This window comes from Impatiens glandulifera, chromosome 1, assembly GCF_907164915.1.
Source record: "Impatiens glandulifera chromosome 1, dImpGla2.1, whole genome shotgun sequence".
Taxonomy (NCBI): Eukaryota; Viridiplantae; Streptophyta; class Magnoliopsida; order Ericales; family Balsaminaceae; genus Impatiens; species Impatiens glandulifera.
In genome coordinates, this window is record NC_061862.1 from 46,059,949 (window position 1) to 46,068,832 (window position 8,884).

Genomic DNA, 8,884 nt, shown 5'->3' on the forward strand with positions numbered 1-8,884 from the left:
ATAAACTCATTTTCGTCGTTCTGGAGTTCTGATTCTCGTCGGAGGCTCTTATTTGACGTCGGAGGCTCGTCGGGGTTCGGAGGAGATGACGTCGTCAATGTTTCGGCTTGATCGTCTTCGGGGGAAGGAAAGGAGAAGAAAGAGAAAAGAGAGAGAGGGAGGGAAAGAGAAAAGAGATAGCGGGAGGGAAAGAGAAAGAAGAAGGAAAGAGAAAAGAAAAGGAAAATTAATTTTTTTTTTTTTAAATAAAGGACAAAGGTGACATTTTACTTTGGCAAAAGGTTAAAAATGAAAAAATTAGTAAAGGCATGCTATATATATGGTAATAACCCTCTTACATCAAATTTCCCTTGTTGCAGTGGAGGGTAACAGGGAAACATCTTCTTTATAATAGTCCTCCAATCTCTCTCTCTCTATATAGAGTCTCACCAAAACCAAAACAATTTTGTTTTCTTCCGGCCTAATACGATCAATCAAGAAAACTATAAGGGTCAATGTTACCCTCATCGTTTCTTTTTGCGATTCACCGATTCAGTTGGCTGCATATGACAAAAAACCTATATTCGCAATCGAGATTTCTATCGACACACAGAATAAACCTAGACCTATGGTTGTTGTTGTTGTTGTTGTTGTTAAAGATTTGTAAATTCTTGTCAAATTGCTTTTCTTGTTGTTTTTGTGAAAATGGTTCATTGTAAGCTAGCTTGTTGATGAGACCTTTTATCATTTGGATCTTGTTATTTTAGCTGGATCGTGTTGTGGAAGAGATAAACATCTTACTGGAGAGTGGAGATACTGGGTTTACGTTTTTTGTGTCAAATATCCTATTATTGGAAGAGAACCAGAGAGGTGATTTGCTGCCAGTTGTAGATTCCTCTTCCACAAGTGGAAGGTTCATGCTTGAAGTGAAAGTGAACTCTTAAGACATCCTTGGTTTTTAGTTGTGGCTTGGCTTGTTCTGTGAATCAATACACCACATTCTTGGTTTTTGACAAATATTAGCTAATGTATGTGGGAAGACATTATGGAATAACACGGATATAGGTTTTTTAGAGATTGTCTTCTTTACAATTTCATTGCTGTACATCATAGATTTAGAGAACCTCTGGTGGTATTCAGACTATAATAACTAAAGGGACTGTTTCTGTTGTTCACCTTTCATCTTTCTGGGAGACAACATGCTGCTGAGCGTATTTTCTGTCCCCGAGTATAACTAATTTTTCAACCCTTTAAAATTTTCATGAGTGGATTGCTGGTCGAAATCCCAGAGATCCCGCACTTAGTCGCCCGACGTTTCAACGCAGTGTCCCGCTCGCTCTGATACCAATGTAACAACTCCTAAGAGAACCACACCTTAAAAGCTAATTGATATTCAACCACACATAGGAACCCCATAATTCCAAAATGGGATTCAAGTCCCATTCCTTAACATTTAGAATCGTTACAAAGCCATCCTTCGCCGTCCGTCTGCTGCAGTACTCTCTGAAGATTGCAATGGCCAATCGGGGCTTGTCTTCTTTCTCTGCATTTCGTTTTCAATCTGATACGTTTATGGATTGTATCAGGTGTTTAATTCGCCTGGCGCGATTTGAACTCCATTGTCTAATTCCAGGGCTTCTCCTATGGCCTGTTTACGCCCGTCCGGCATTCTAACTCGGGCAAGGGGTGTTCCTAAAGTTTGCTTTGTAGATCTGGAGAATAATCCACCTGGAGTCATGAACAATATTACAATAGCAAAACTGGAAAGGAGCGGCATACTGTTAAATCCCTTATTAATAAGGGAAAAACAGCTCTAGAAGCAAGGATGCAGTTTCATTGGTTAGTAAGAAAGGTTGTTCCAAATCAATAGTTAAACCATCTACAGGTGTGGTCTCTAACATAAGCTCTCTTAAAACTCCTCATAAGATTGATAATCGTGCTAGTGATAAGATCGATTCCATGATAGTTGACTGCCATAAGAATCTAGGGAAAGATAGTCATGTTATTAGTTGTGCATCGCCTGAATGTTTTGATGGATGTAAAAATGTTTTAAATCAAGTGGAAAACGGTTTTCTGAATGTCAACGATTTTATTTCAATAATTTATTTTCGATTGCAAACCATACATTTGTAGTGGTTGAAACATGATATTCCTGCAATGACGGATATGGTATTGTGTCTTCCATATCTCTACTAAAAGCTCAATATCAGGATACAGAAAGAGGAATCATCATACGAGGTCTTTGTACGTTAGAATTGAAGAATCCAAGGATAGTATTCCTCAGCCAGGTATGTATATATATTGGCTTTGTTTTGCATATTTAATGCTAGTTGGAAATCATTTGCATGTTTCTTGAATTAGTCAAAATTTATTTATTCTTAGTTTTATTGTTGTTTCATTTTTCTGCCTATTTTGAATCTCTGCTAGAGGGCTCAAAGATCTTCAGACAGTCAATTTTAAAGAGTTACTCTATTATAGTTATAATGTTTAAGAATAGTTAATGAGTTTCTTCACTTTATAAGTGAATTTATTGTTTGTTGTTATTTCTTTGTCTATTTTAAATTTCAATTGATGATACTTATTTTCTTTGTTAATTTTCCATGTAGTATATTATAGAATCTTTGAGGATATGTATGTTAGTGTAGAAAATAAAATCCCAATAAATAAGCACAAAGTTTTGAACTATTGAAACATTTTAATTTACTAATGGAGAAGCCAAGTAGCATGCAGTTTTTCCTGCCTTGCTAGTTTAGGAGATATGCTGATACTATTTGTATGTTTCAGAAATATCCATGATCCTTATGATCAAAATTTAGAACAAAAAGAGAGATGCACCATTAACTATTTTGAGATGATATGCTCTTCAATGCCAACTAACATGGTGTCCTTTCAACATAGATTTCTTAATGAATATGGTTCTATTCTTTGTTATCCGAAAGTTGATTACTGGAACAATTCACTATTACCCCTTTAAGAATTTGAGGCTTATAAATTATAATAGTTTTTTTATAGAAGATCAATCTCATGAAGCATTGACAATAATTTTTGCTAACAATTACTTCTTTTTTTTTGTGGTGGTGCTCTGCTTTCGAATTATTCGCAGATTTATTTATAGAGCATCCTGATTATCCTGACTATTGTTGTTGATAATTTTAAATAATGTTGATTTGGACACTCTATATAGTATGTATATCTATTAAGATTGATTAGTTGTGATTTTCTTGTACAGAAAGATATCCGTTTCATGATCAACCCAGAATTTATTGTTGGCATGATTTTCTTGCCTTCCTTGGCTTATAGTGAAGCGATAGAATAACTTCGGTTCTGAAAGATTTCAAGTTATATTTGGTGAGATTAGACCATTTATGAAGCTGTAAATTAAATTTATTTTAACAAAAAATAAATAAATTATATTGTGTCAATTTTTATAAATTGATTCAAGCTTTAAAAGTTTGACTACACATTCTATTTTAATTTAATGGTGACTATACTGTATAGACAAAATTTGAATCCATAGTCAAACTTTAAAACTTGAATAAATTATAAAAATGACCGCAATACAATTTAAAAATTCCTAGTTGAATTTAACATAATTTACCGCTTCATAAATAATCTCACCCATGACCCACCCAACCTAACTTGAAAAATTTTCAGCACCGACAGTTTCTTTAGCTTCATTATAAGCTATCGAAGGCAAGAAAATAATGTTAGCAATCATTTCAGGGTTGATCATGAAACATATTTCTTCCTACACAAGAGAATCATATTAATCCATCTTAATAAATATACTTACTATATAGTATGCCAAATCAATATAATATAAAATTACCAACATCAGTAATTATGATGCTTTAGAAGAAATAGCTCTGCGAATAACTCGAATGCAGAGCATCACCACAAAAAAGTAAATATTAGTAAAAACTATTTCAATGCTCCACGAGATTGATTTTCTAAGTGACCAATTTGATAACGTTAAATTCGCAAAGGTGTAACAGTGAGTTATTCCAGTAATCAGTTTCTGGATAATAAAGACTATAAGCAGATTCAGGAAGAACTTTACATTCAAAAGATACCATGCCAGTTGGCTTAGAGGAGCATATCTTTTCAAAATAGTTCATGATGCATCTTTATTTTTGTACTATATTTTTATTATCAAAGTCATGAATATTCCTAAAACATAAATGTAATGTCAGCATATCTCCTGAACAATTATGAATTTAAAATAGACTAACAAAGTCGAGTAAACGGCTAATAAGGAAGAATGGAGTGGTTCCTATATCATTTGGCAGTCTAGAGGAGTCTGGTCAAATGGTGGAAGTGTGTGGGAAAGAAATCAAGGTGATGGTCCTTCGGAAGGGAGAATGTTTTATCATCAACTTTTGCTCAATACCCAAATTTAGTAGTGGTTGACTATATATACACTTCCAGCTGCAATGAATAGTGAGTTGTTAAGAGCTTGTTTTATGTAAGGTTATTTGGAAATAATCTGCATTATCGGTTAAAATAAGGGTAATTTGGTATTTTGGTTTATAAAATAAGGGTATTTTGGTATTTGGATTAACTCTTCATTAAAGAAGCCTATGCAAAGTTTGATACAAAAGTGAAAATGTTGATTGTAACAAAGGGATTATCTGAAATTATTTGGTTTGGTTGAGTGATTTGCATCTTTCAATTCTCAATTAGTAATGAAGTGTTATAATAATCTCCAGTCTATTTACAATTAATGCAGAGCTGTACTGTAAAATTGGAGTCCCATTTGTAATGGGAACTACAGGTGGAGATAGGAATCAGCTTAATAAAACTGTTGAAGACTCGAAAAATTAGGCTGTGATCTCTCCACAAATGGGAAAGCAGGTGATGGAATTATTGTCTGTTCTTAATTTTTCTTCTTCTTTTTTTCTTTTCCTTTCAGAAGAAGTAATTGGTTATCCTTCAATAGCTTGTAGCTTTTTTGGCAGCCATGGAGATTATGGCTGAGCAGTTTCCAGGGGCCTTCTATGGTTACAAACTGCAGGTTAGTTCATTCTCCTTCCTTTTACTGTCAACAAAAAAGTTCTTGATGATCAATATGGATGTGTTTTTTTGTGGCTTCTAAGTAATTTTCTTCAGGTCTTGGAGTCTCATCAAGCAAGCAAGCTAGACACATCTGGAACTGTCAAAGTTGTCATTTCCTGCTTTGAGAAACTTGGTGTCCTTTTATATAGATGAGGTGCACATGAAATACTGATGATATTAGATCATTTACAATGGAATTGGTTTAGCACTTGAACCTTTCTTCTTTAATCAGATTCAAATGATTCGGGATCCAAAGCAGCAAATCGAGATGGTTGAGGTTCCAGTGGAGCATCTATTGGGTCATGCTTTTCATATGTATCACTGACATCGCCTGATGCTGTAATTTTTCTGGCTAAAAACTAAAATGGTACTAATATATTATTGTTTCAGGTCTATGAGTGCATTGTCGAAATATTCATTTATCCAAAAGATTCGATTGGTAATTCAAGTTTTGTATTCACAGGTTCGGGCTAAGGCTGACAAACGAATCTACAACATGATTGAAGTCTTGAGGGAGGGTAACATGAGATGATAATTGGGTTTAGGTTATTGTCCTTATTGATCCATTTTTGTGTATAAATAGATTTCATCCCACCCTGTTTGATAATATGTTTGTTTCATTCAGGCTAAGAAACATTTTATCATATATTACACATTTGACATCAATCAATGAAACATATTAACAAGGTACTTTATGTTGTAATATGATCTAAAATGATGAATTGACCTTAATTAAGCAGATTTGTAAGTGAATTATCTTTATGGGTTGAACAGTTTGGGAGGTAAGTAGTTGTGTGCTCATTTATGAGATTAGATGAATCCTTACTTGTTTTCTTCAATTGTCTCATTTGCCTCCACACTGAGGTTCTAATCAGAAAGCTTATATGGGGACCTTAACGACATAGAGAAATGGTGCATGGGCGCATGGTTAAGTATATGTAGATTTGGCCTAACTAGTATGAGTACATATTCACTTTTATAACTTTTATTTCACGCAATTTTACTTGTGAACTTTTGATTGCTCATATCAATGTGTTATGAGAAATTATTAGGGTTATGTTTCTTAATCTTAAAATAAGTTGACGGGTAAACGTAACCGTTATTAATAAGGCAGTTAGTCAAAATATGGAATAGTTAATTGAATGAATAAATAATTATTTATATGAAAATAAATAATTATTAATAAGGTAGTAGTCAAAAATGTGAGAGACGGAAAATTGATTATAACAGCTGGAGAGTATATAAAGAAGATAATATAATCTACAAAATATTCGGCTAAAGAATTGATTATGGTAGGTGGAAGCTATATGAGAAAGAGATCTGATCGACAGAAAACACATTAGACATTATTGGAGAATTTTCTCAAAATCAACTTCTCTCTATTTTCTTCATTCTCACCCAAGTGTATTTACCCTAACAATTAGAGTTTTGTCTTTTCCCCATTAATTTTTGTCTACTCTTCATTCTTAATTATAATTTTCTTGTTTATTTACTTTAAGATATATACATAGTTCAAGTTTAAGGTATATCATTGGTATCAGAGCAACGTTCTTGGAAATATGGTGGAAACACGTATCAACGGAGAGTTGAATGAAATCTGTAATCGTAATCAAGCTGCAGGACAAACGACCGATGACTCAAGAGACCCGATTTGAAAGGATAAAAGCTATGATGACTTCAATGAGTGATGTGATCAACCGACCAAGTCCAACAACTGGGAATAATCAAGAACTACAAAATGTAGGTCCAAATCCCTGAGGAGATAATCGTTCACAGACGAGGCAAAAATGTCAGATATCGAAAAGTTTATAATGAGGAAAGGTATCAATCTCCAACTAGACTATCGAAGATAGATTTTCAAAATTTAACGGTGAAGAAGTGGATGATTGGATTTACGAAATCGAGATATTTTTTGGAAATATGAGCTGAATTAGAGAGCGTATATTGGAAGTAACGCGCTCGACCGATCAAATGAACACATAAATAATCCATCTTCGACTCTTCTGATGTTCGGTCTATTTGAAAAACATCTCGACTTCGTAAATCCAATCATCCATTTCTTCGTCGTTAAATTTTGGATAATCCATCTTCGACAGTCTAGTTGGAGATTGATACATTTCTTCGTTATAAACTTTTCGATATCTGACATCTTCGCTTCGTTTGCGATCACGCTGATTTGGACATTCATTTTATGGTTCTTGATTATTCTCAGTTGCTGGACTTAGTCGGTTAATCGCATCACTCATTGAAGCCATCATAGCTTTCATTCTTTCAAATCGAATCTCTTGAGCCATCAGTCATTCGGCCTGCGTTTGATTACGATTGCGGATTTCATTCAACTCTCCGTCGATACGTGTTCCCACCATAATTTCAAGAACGTTGCTCTGATACCAATGATATACCTTAAACTTGAACTAAGTATATATCTTAAAATAAATAAAAAAGAGAATTATAATAAAATAGAGAATTATTATTTTTAAATTATAAAGTCGTCACTTATAGATAATTAAAAAAATATATTTTATATAATTAAACTCTTTTTAAATAGTATGTTTTCGTTTAAGGCTTGATTACAATAGGCAGCAATGAAGCCATGTATACTCCACTTGGATTATAGGCCGAGGGACTTTTATATAATTAATTATATATTAATAAAATATTGTCAATGCTAAAAAGAATTTTGTTTGTAAAGATGGAGACTCAGCACGGTTAGGGGTGTTCAACCGGTCGGTTAACCGGTTAAACGATTCCCGTTAATACCGGTTTTGGTTTTTATTTTACAAATCGGTTAACCGGCCGTTAATGGTATCGGTTTTACCGGTTCTGGTTCTACCGGTTTTGGTCGGTTCTGCCCGGTTAACCGGGTTTAACCAGGAACCGATAATTTAATTTTTTTAAATTAAGTAATAAACTTATAAAATATTTTTTTTAAATTATTGTTTGCACTTTCCTATTATACTATTCTCCTTCCTTTTTGTCTATAATATAATATAATATAATATAATATAATATAATATAATATAATATAATATAATATAATATAATATAATATAATATAATATAATATAATATAATATAATATAATATAATATAAATACTGTTATGATCTAGGTAGCCGCTGGAGGACCGGGGTTGGACCGGTTAGCGGTTCTCACTCGAAGGGTGGTGGTTAATCTGGTTAGAGATTAACACTGGGGTTTCAATACTACACAACCTGTCACAAACCCTTGAACTAGGTTCAAGCGCGGAAGAGGTTTGCTTTCAAGTTGAAGCAGCACACTTGTATAATAGGCAGAACCGGTTTCGGATGATGAGGGTTTGAAAAATTGGTGGGTCGGTTTCGGTAACCTGGTGATTCGGCTTGGATAGAGTTAAGTCGGTTATAGCGGTACGGATCGGTTAGATAGTGGAACCGGCAGAAAGTAAATGACAAGACAGATTTTATGGATGTTCGGAGATAAAACTCATACGTCACCCCTTCCTCTCGAAATCGCGAGAAGGATATTCACTAAGGAATACAAGTACAGTCCGATCGAGACTTATTTCCTGCTCGATGATACTCTTACAATTTACACCGAATTTGTAAAACACACACTTTAACTTAGCACTTAGGCTTTCTAGAACAACACAGTCTTATCACTTGTAAAGTAAATGCTCTTAGAATTTCTCACTTGTCTCACTATATCAATTGTCCCACATTTACTCTTCTTCAACTGCCCCTTTTATAGGTGAGATATGCCAACGGTCATATTTCACTTCCTTGAATCTGATTGGTTGAGCAGATGTGCAGAGGTTCAGTGATTCAGTGATTCAGATCCTGCGGTCATCTTTTCAGACCTGACGGTCAACC

The 8,884-nt window shown here is 34.0% G+C and overlaps 1 long non-coding RNA gene across 2 annotated transcripts; it reads left to right on the forward strand.

Moving 5' to 3' along the window:
* The first annotated feature begins 1,375 nt into the window (after positions 1-1,375).
* Positions 1,376-5,680, forward strand: LOC124921584. 2 transcript variants are annotated; one of them, XR_007097674.1, is made up of 7 exons: positions 1,376-1,864; positions 2,179-2,267; positions 4,709-4,833; positions 4,919-4,993; positions 5,089-5,188; positions 5,267-5,401; positions 5,498-5,680. It is a non-coding gene; the product is annotated as an uncharacterized LOC124921584 (long non-coding RNA). The 2 variants fall into 2 exon arrangements; XR_007097675.1 differs by having other exon boundaries at positions 2,197-2,267.
* Positions 5,681-8,884: the final 3,204 nt, after the last annotated feature.